Here is a 10,531-nt window from a genome sequence, read left to right as displayed (position 1 = left end):
CCCTCTTGAAAATTCAATTCGGCGCACGTATGACAGAGAGTAAACACTAGTTTACCTTTTCCCGTTTTGTAAGGTAACACGGGGAAAAATAAGCCTCTAGGAGGGTAGACAACTGCCCTGATCAACCCGTAGTAAACCTGAGGCTCTTTGAAATCTTTGTAGATTATTTCGGGGTGTCCTAGAGGATAAGGATAGTTACAGTTTACATAGGGATAGAGGGAAGTCACGTCTACGTACTGTATAGTTTCATCAGAAGCGGCTGTGTACCTGAGCTGTACCGCACACGTCCTACCTCCGTACAAAGCAGCTCGGGGTGAGAGAGGCTGAGGAGCATTGTAATGTTTTAGAAAATCCTGCAATCCCCGATCTGATTTTTTCATCTCTGTCCAGTCGTGTTCTCTCATCACTACCACTTTTACACCGTGCACAGATTGTAGCTTTTGTAATTTGTCCTCACATGCCTCGTTCTCCCTTTAGAGCACCACGTCTCTCCCTCGAGCGTTTTTGTAGTCACTAAAAAGGGGACGTGAACGCCGTTTTCGTCTGGAAACGTTTCAAAGTCATAGAATATTAAGTTCTGGTTATAATCTTTCTCGGGGAGCAAGCACTGTATGTAACATTCATGTTTGTCTTCAGACTCAGACAGCAGTTTCTCCCCGCAGATTTTACATTTCCGCAATGGACACACGTGCGGTTCGGTGTTCTTAGTCAAAGCTATGTAGTATATCAGGCCACAATTTTCACATTTTTTAAGCATTTCGCAATCGCTGGCATATACTTTGGCATTTGGTCGCCATTTAGGCTTTTTGTGCGCTTCCATACAGTAAAGGGAACGACATGTCCTGTTGCATTCGTTACACGCTGTAGGTTTTAGCTCATGCTGTGTACAGTCAGAGTCAAAGCATACTTTACAGTATTTGTAGCAGCGGTGATTCAAAACGTTGTATCCTGTGTAACAATGCTCGCACACGTTCTTTACTCCTAGAAAGGCTTTGAGATTTCTAATGCCGTAGTAGTGATTTAGGAAGGGAAATAAAAACAGTGTAGACCCTTTAGACTGCTTTTGAAAAGACGTCTGGAATTTAGAGAGTGTTTTTGAATCATCGGTTCTGTAAAACACTACAATTTTGCGGTTCAAAATCTGTTCAAATTTACAGATGTCGTTAAAAGTCACAGCCGTCTGTGCAGTCAACCCCGCTTTATCCTGAATCTCACTGCCGAGCACCGCGGCGTCCCTATCACTGAGATTGGGCCTCATAAGATGTGCCAAATTGATGGCAAAACAGAGTTGATTACCGGGGTTTTCTACTACGTACAAATAGCAAGCCTTTTTTTTAAGGATTTCACACTCTCTTCCAACAATCTTCTTTTACCGCCGCCTCGTGGGTTGTGAATTACTTGGGCGACTAATTCTAGAGTATCGTCCGTTGCTACGGACTGGTTTGATTGTACGAGTCTATCCAATAGGTTCTGAAAACCGTTTCTATCCATTTCTTCGTCAAAGGTGTGGGATACGTTATTCTGTAACATTTGACCTCTCAACTCCATCTGGATGACGTCTCCGTGCATGGCGTGTGAAAACGCTCTTGCCGTCATATTGTTTATTTGGCCCGCAACATTATTATAGAACGCAACGAAATCTACCTTGGCATCACCCTCAGAGTGAGGAAAATTCAGAAGCTGTCTTATTTCTACGTTATTAAATGTACTGCGCGTTACCACCCGCGGCTCTGTGCGCTCAGCTATGCGAGGCTCTGTGCGAGGCTCAGGCATCTCTTGTTGCGAGTTGTTTACATCATTTACATTTGCACCCCCTTGCTGTATCTGGTATTCTGAGAGAGCGTTGTTTATTTCGTTCAAACAATCTGTTTCTGTTTCTAGAGCGACAGTTTGTGAGTGGTCCGGTGCATCGAGGCTTGCAATAGCGTTGTTGAGGGGCCTAAATAGGTCAAAAAGATCGTCTACAACAGGCAGTTCTTGTAGTGGGTCAGGCGCATCAACTTGATTAATTCTGAAAGATTCTGTTAAAGCCCTTAACTGTCTAAGGTTTGGTTCTGTATCTTCGTTTTCACCCATGATCAAATGATTAAAAATGTCACACCTTGGCTTACAACATTTTACGGTTTAGCGGCCACATACAGGAGCTTACTCATATCACAGAAAAAGTAGCTCATACTGCCGAAAACATCGCTCGTACTGCTTAAAACGTTGCTCACGGCCAGCTTAAAGGTCCTCCTCCGGGGCCTCCTCCTCTTTGCTCTTCTCAGTCTTGCTCTTGTCCCGTCGCTCTCTGTGCCTGCGTGTGTGTGAGGGGGAGGGGTCATGGGGGTGTCAGGGGAGAGAGAGAGAGAGAGTTTTTCAGTTCACATTTCAGTTAACACTTTTCAGAATTTCCCCCCGCAAAAGAAAACTTCCCGCTTCTGTATGATCTTCCACCGGAAGAAGCTCTGGAGATGGAGAAAGGGATTTCTGTCTGAAAGGTTAAAAAGGTTTAAATAACTTTGACTTTTTTTTTTTTATCTTGACTATAACTTGACTTTTAAAAGAATAACCTACCATCTAAGCCCTCACCATCATGGTTTGTTCTTGATGTTTGAGATCTGTCCCAAGGTCCTGAAACTGGAAAAAAATAAAATATTTACATTAAAAAAAAAATTTAAAAAAAAATACATATAGAATAACATTAATGCAACAACTAAAATAAGTTTCTACCGGGTGCCATGGTTTTCTCTGTCTGTCTGTCTGTCTGTATGTCTGTCAGCCTTCTTACTGCTAGCTAACTAACATTTCGAATTTATAGGCCTCCAGACAAAAAGCCTAGGAGGGAAAAAGAATGGAATAAAAAATGGAATAAAAAAGAATTAATCTTGCCTCTTTCTTTTTGTCTTGCGTGCAAAATTGTTTGTTTCAAAATGTTTAGTTTCTCTGGGAATATAGCCTGGGAATAAAATGTCGGTCCGTCTTACGTTCATATTCTGACCTCAAAGGTCATTTTGATTTTCTAGTCATGCACAGCCAGTCAAAAGTTAAAGGAAAAGAAAACCTAGGAAAAGAATTAATCTTACCTCTTTCTTTCGTCTTGCGCTCAAAATTGTTTGTTTCAAAATGTTTAGTTTCTCTGGGAATAAGAAATTGTGCTTTGTCTTACGTTCGAATATTCATACTTTACCCTTGTATCATATAGGACTGCTGTTTGAAAATTCTGCTAATGATTTTCGTGTATCATTAGGAGACGTCTGGGAACTAGTCCGCATCACACGCATTCATATGAGAGAGAGAGAGAGAGAGAGGTCATGGAGGAGCGGTGCTTGAGGTTCACACCTCAAATGCTGAGGTGTTTATTAAAGGAGTTTATTTCACAGCGTTTGGCCTGAGTTTACGTGGTCGGCTAGCAAATGACAGACCTATGGAGTAGGGGGGGGAATATGACTGGAGTGTGTCTGGTACCTTTGAACTTGGGGGGGGGGGGGGGGGGGGTCTGTCTGGAGTGTGTCTGGTAGCCTTGACCTTTGACCCTAGTTCTCACGGGGGAGGTGGGGCGGGGGTTCCCACGGCGGAGGGGGGCGTGTCCCCTGACCTTTGACCTAGACCTGTCACATTAGTATTCTGATTCAGTCTATATTACTCTCTCATACACCTACATTGATCAAACCACATTCTCCATTCAGGACACCATTATTTCCCACAGTACTACTATGTTAACAAAAAAAATAATAACTTTAATAACTGAATATATGCTTGTCGTGTATATTAACAACTTCACATGTTGGATATCATACTGATTATTCATTCACTTAACAAATTTAGGTGAATCAAAATTTCCCACACAAGGCTCAATCTCGTAACCCATCGTCTATCGGTCTGACGACGATTAGACTCTGGGGGCGACAGACAATATTTCAGGGTTTCCGGTGTAGCCAGCGGACATCCGGGCCAAGTCTTCCTCTTCCGTGTGCCTGTCATTGTTTACAGTCCGATTAGCAACTTGAGACGTGACGAGTCGAACGTGTCTCCACACAATACACCAGGGTTTCCGCGGGTCCTTAAAAAGTCAGTCCCTCCAGGAACTTGCGATTTTGCGATCGCAATAATTAACGCAAATTCAAGAAATCTCCGCAATATTTGCGAGAGCTTGCAGTTTTGCAAAATTGCCGCAACTTTTTTTTAAATACGATTTTGACAGGTCTTAAAAATTGATTGGATTATGAAGTTAACGTTACTTTTATAAAGTTGCATTAACTTCAGTCTCGCTTTTAAATGTGTTTTTGGGAAAAATGTGTATTGATCACGCTGTAACAAAACTATAAAACGAAACCAACATGGAACCAATAATGACTAATGCAAATTGTGCAGCCCGGTCAGAATTTATCAGAGCACACCCAGCTAGTGTGTCGCGATGTGGTGTGTGGGTTAACATTACTTTCATCTAAAGGCCCTGACTAGGGATGTCAATGGTTAACCGTTAACCACCGAGAATGTTTTTGACCGGTTACGCATGTCGGTCTATAGGTTAATTTGCATACACCAGTGTTGCCAACTTGGCGACTTTGTCGCCAGATTTAGCGACTTTTCAGACCCCCCTGGCGACTTTATTTCTCAAAAGCGACTAGCAACAAATCTGGCGACTTTCTGACCATGGGAAGCAATGTTAAAGTGTTGAATCCCAAAGCATTTGGCAAGAAATTGGTTCAGCTGATGCCGGTTTTCTCTACTTGCCTGTCTAATCCAGAGAGGTCTGACGATGACACCGTTTTTACTATTACTATGATGGCGCCGCAGATGGCTGCCTTGATGTGTTGGTGCGCATTGTTTTGTCTTGTTTTGTTCGTAAATTCAGTGTTTTGCTACAGTACCAGGAGCTCTTTCACCAGAAAAGAGCTCATGAACATCAGGGATTCAACCCCTGAGGATTTATTTCCCACTTTCATCGCCCCATCTGTGGAATTACTGGACATTCTGGTCAAAGGTGCACTCACCTTTGTTAACACAGTGAAACGCCAGAGGAGAGGAAAACGCGCCGGTGCGCTTGTGCGTCTCTGCCGACGCGGACTTCGCACACCGTTACCGGGAATATTTCTCTCTAACGTGCGTTCACTGGGAAACAAACTGGACGAACTTCAGCTACTGTTGGGGAAGAACAGAGACTTTTCTTCATCTTCCGTTCTGTGCTTCACGGAGACGTGGCTGTGTGGATCGATACTGGACTCTGTGCTGCAGCTGGCAGGATTCCAACTCTTCAGAGCAGATCGCCACACGGAACTTTCCGGCAAGACAAAAGGTGGAGGTATCTGTTTTTATACAAACAGCGGATGGTGTAAGGATGTGTCAGTGATTCTACAGCACTGTTCTCCTGATCTGGAATCATTTTTCATAAACTGTAAACCCTTCTACTCCCCTCGTGAGTTCGTTTCATTCATTTTGGTCGGTGTTTACATTCCACCGCAGGCCAACGTGCAGGAGGCACAGCGCACGCTCGCCGACCAGATACTGTGTGTGGAGCAGACAAACCCGGATTCCTTAGTTATTGTCATCGGTGACTTTAACAAAGGAAATCTCACCCATGATCTCCCCAAATACAGACAGTTTATTAAATGCCCGACCAGAGAGGAGAACATTCTGGATCACTGTTACACCACAGTAAGCAGTGCCTATCACACCGTCCCCCGCACTGCACTGGGACACTCTGACCACGTCATGATCCACCTGATTCCTGCATACAGGCAGAAATTAAAGCTCTGCAAACCTGTGGTGAGGACATCAAAAAAGTGGACCAGTGAAGCTGTGGAGGATCTTCAGGCGTGCTTGGACTGCACTGACTGGGAGGTTTTCAGGACTGCTACCAATAGTCTGGACGAGTACACAGAGGCTGTGACGTCATACATTAGCTTCTGTGAGGACAGCTGTGTACCATCACGCACCACGGTGAGGTACAACAACGACAAACCCTGGTTCACAGCCAAACTCAGACAGCTAAGGTCGGAGAAGGAAGAAGCGTTTAGGAGTGGGGACAGAGACAGGTTTAAAGAGTCAAAGTACAGGTTTAGCAAGGCGGTGAGAGAAGCTAAACGACGGTACTCTGAGAAACTCCAACACCAGTTCTCAGCCAACGACTCTGCTTCTGTCTGGAAAGGGCTCAGACAGATCACCAACTACAAACCTAGAGCCCCCCACTCTGCTAACGACTTGCGCCTGGCCAACGACCTGAATGAGTTTTACTGCCGCTTTGAAAGACAATGGGACAGTCCTGACACCTCTCCACAGCTGCCCACCTCAGAGCCCCCCTCCCCCCCTACCACAGTGACGACTCTCTCCATCCTGGAGAGGGACGTTAACAGGCTTTTCAAGAGACAGAACCCCCGCAAAGCAGCCGGGCCAGACTCTGTCTCTCCATCCACCCTGAAGCACTGTGCTGATCAGCTGTCTCCGGTGTTCACAGACATTTTCAACACCTCACTGGAGACATGCCACGTACCAGCCTGCTTCAAGACCTCCACCATCATCCCCGTCCCCAAAAAGCCAAGGACCACAGGACTTAACGACTACAGACCCGTCGCCCTGACATCTGTGGTGATGAAGTCATTTGAGCGCCTTGTGCTGTCACACCTCAAAAACATCACTGACCCACTCCTGGACCCCCTGCAGTTCGCCTACAGAGCCAACAGGTCTGTAGACAATGCAGTAAACATGGCCCTCCACTTCATCCTCCAGCACCTGGACTCCTCAGGAACCTACGCCAGGATCCTGTTTGTGGACTTCAGCTCTGCCTTTAACACGATCATCCCGGCTCTGCTACAGGACAAGCTCTCCCAGCTGAGTGTGCCTGACTCCACCTGCAGGTGGATCACAGACTTCCTGTCGGACAGGAAGCAGCACGTGAAGCTGGGAAAACGCGTCTCTGACTCCCGGACCATCAGCACCGGTTCCCCTCAAGGCTGCGTTCTTTCCCCTCTACTCTTCTCCCTGTACACCAACAGCTGCACCTCCAGTCATCAGTCTGTCAAGCTCTTGAAGTTCGCGGACGACACCACCCTCATTGGGCTCATCGCTGGTGGGGATGAGTCAGCCTACAGGCGGGAGATCGACTGCCTGGTGAAATATAGAACGGGCGCTCTCTAGCAGCTACGCTGTATCGTCATTGAAATGTTTTTTTTTCTTCAGACGCGTGCAAGTAGGCAGGGGTGGAGAGAAAAAAAATACTGGGATAATCGTGAACCTGCTTGTGATTTCGAAGGTCGAATTGAACGCTCATTTCGATCGATCGTGACACCCCTAATAGATATATATATTTTATACATTTTATATTATATTTTATAGATATTTTTGGATACCTCAGTGAAAAGTACTTTTTTCCTCTTGTTAAGTAATGTGTGGCTTCTCTTCATGCTGGTTGAAATGACAGGGATAAGACAGCTGCTCTGAGGACTGGTGTGTCAAATAACTTTCTACAGTAATCACAGACCCGGGGTCCTGCTGAGTGGAAAAACATTGTAAAAAACAGTAGTAGATAACCCGGATTATAGCCTACTCAGAATGTAAACAACGGGTGTACTCAGACAACTGGTGTTGTATTATTGCCTTTGATATTATTCTTTGTTGTTCAGACGTAATTTCAAAAGGGTGAACAAAAGGGTAATTTAGAGTAATAAAAAAAAACAGAGTTGGATATAATAAGGAGAGAGAGAGGAGAGTTAGATCAGAGTGCATCCCTAAGTGCGCTATTCTACTTTGTTCGTTTTTTTCTTAATTTTCTTTCCATCTTTTTAGTTTTTACCTTTTTGCCTTATTTTCTTTTGTTTTTTTCTTTTTTAATACACCTCACCTTATAGACTGTCCGGTGCTCATTAGATTTCTGGAAAAGACAATTCTGATCAATGGCCTCACATCCTTTTTTTTCGGTAAGTGTCCATCCGTTTTTAGATGCCCTCCTTCTCAACTGAGTGTACGAATTAAGACGAGCATTGACGATTATGTCGAGCTAGGGGTGGTTTGTTTGAGCTTAGGTCTAGTCAAAGCACAAGCAAACTGGTAATAACAAGGACTAGATTCCTGCCTGCATTGTTACCCTCAATTCAAAACCGCTGTGTCTAGAGACAGGATCCATCTGCAGAGGTGTGATAGTGTGAATGGGGCACTCCCCCAACACTACAACACCACTGTTAGGCTGGGTTTGACGTATTTACACATACCTATTTACCGGCCGTATTGATGTACCAAAAATAGTTACATTTTGGCAAAAAGCTTTGGCTCATAGCTTGTGTAGAGATAACATGGATTATCTTGATGCAGAGGGAATGGAGGAGGGAGTCGACAACAAGGTGAATGCTCTCGCTTTCATATCAACAGTCACAAGTTGGAGGTGGATAGCTGCTGCAGGATGATGCATGATGATTTTTTCCTTGCTTAGTTACCACACAGAGAGTGACATAAGTTCTTTGAAGAGAAAGCACCCAAAGCAAGTTGTTATCTAACCTTAAACTGTCTTGTATGTTGCAAGACTTTCCATGTAGTGTTTTTAATGTGGTTTGTGTTCAGTAAAATAAAAGTTGAACTTTAACCTGTGTCACTGTAATCTTTGTCGTTGCTATTCATAGTATTCCCATGATGTCACATGCATTTCCTACCAATATGCTTTACACAGCTCATTGGCATTTGATCTTTAGGAGCAGAGCCTTTTGTTAATTCTGGACAGATGTTTATCTTGTTATCACAATGCATTCTATAAAGATTTTGTTATCTACCTTAAACTGTCTTTTATGTTGCAAGACTTTCCATGTACGTTGTTTGTGTTCAGTAAAATATGGTTTGATCATTGGCCTGTCTCAGTACTTTTTATAATACCGGCCTCACTAATTTTTTGTAGTATCTTCAGTGTACACTGACCTTTAATTCATCACACAGTATTTTCTATGAGGTGCCGTATAGGACATAATCCAAACTTTGGCTTGCACTTATAACTACCTCTCACATGCATGTATTGTGAGATACTCTCATTTAACCTACTGAAACACTCACACACACCATTAAAATGTTTTTAATTTCAACAAATCTATTCTTTCAAACTGCCAATGAAAAACCGCTGCACGAACGGTTCAAACTTTATCCCCGCCCACAAAGGCACTGATTGGCTCGATTGTTCTTCCGAGCGAGAACAAACCACAAGGGAAACACCAGACTCTCTGAAAAGTGGGTGATAATTCAGGAGTGTGGAACCAGGCTAGTGTGAGGTGGTTTTCAGTAGTATATGTGTATCCAAAGCTTTCTCATATTGATGTTTTACTCTTTTAATAGGGGTGTGTTTTGCCACTCTGCAATTTGAAGGGATTCCTCATCAGTCTTCACTTAAACTAGTCTGTGCATCTGTATTTGGCAAAATATTGATGATTGTGTAAACTGTTTTTTTTTACGCAGCCACAGTTGCCTTGCTCATCCCTGCAGGCCCACACTGACATGAGGCTGCAGGATGACTTGGCCGGTGTGTTGACAGCATTGCCTTCATGCCTCTGACGACCGGTTTCTCGGTGGCCAGTGGCCACCGAGGCCTCCCTCTTCTTCTGTATCTCTGCCTGTTCTTTCAAGACCTTTCTCATCATGGCCATTGTTGAAGGAAACTATGTTATCTTCATAATCAATGCATAATCTATACTTAATATAATCAAGGAGAATATATTAACACATTCCTTTGATCAGACAGCACACATACATGTACTCATGCACTATGTACAGTGAGGAGATAGCAGAGAGAAAGAGGTCATTGTTACCAGCTCATGCCAGTAAGTTTCTCACAAACAAGCAAGATTCATGGGATTGTTATTGCCAGAAAGAGAGGCTGTAGTCAAATATTGTATGCAGAGAGCACTCGTATCAGGGAAAGCATGATACAGGAATTAGGGAGGAAGACTTTCGACCTTGAGGTACAAAACAACAGGTGCTTTCCTTCAGCAATAGCTGGATTGACGCACTGACCACATTCCAACAGTTAGACCAATTAGAGAGCTGTAGTAGGTAAAGAATTGGGAATAGACTATCCCTCTAGGTGGAGCATGGTGTGAGGGGGGCGGTTAGAAGCTAGAAAAGAACCTGAAGATGAGAATTCTTGGTCAGACCCTTCACATATCAGTTGTATTACGTACTCTATTATCTGAAGAATAAAGCCAAAAGAAAAAGAGTCAGAGTTTGTCTCATTCATTCTGTGTTCAGCTCCTCGAACCTGAAGTGGAAGTTGAAGAAGGAAGAAAATCCACAACAACACCATCTCTGCCTTTTCTCTCTGGAAGGCTTCCCTTTCCTCACAGACTTTTTCACTTTCGATGTTAAAGGACTTCCTCCTCATCCGTTGTGCCACAGTTTCTTTATGGAAGATCTCTCTCTCTTTCGCCATGTTGTCCCTCTCCAACTTAAAGGCTTTTCTAATTGCGATCATGTCGTCAACTTCTATTTGAAAGGCCTCTCTTTCTTTGATCACTCTGTCCGTCTCCAGGTCCTTCTTCATCTTGCTGACCTGTGCCTCATCATGCAGAAGAGATGAACTTTT

The sequence above is a fragment of the Centroberyx gerrardi genome, chromosome 4 (assembly GCF_048128805.1).
Source record: "Centroberyx gerrardi isolate f3 chromosome 4, fCenGer3.hap1.cur.20231027, whole genome shotgun sequence".
Lineage (NCBI taxonomy): Eukaryota > Metazoa > Chordata > Actinopteri > Beryciformes > Berycidae > Centroberyx > Centroberyx gerrardi.
The sequence above is the reverse complement of the archived record's forward strand: the minus strand, read 5'-3'. Positions refer to the sequence as shown.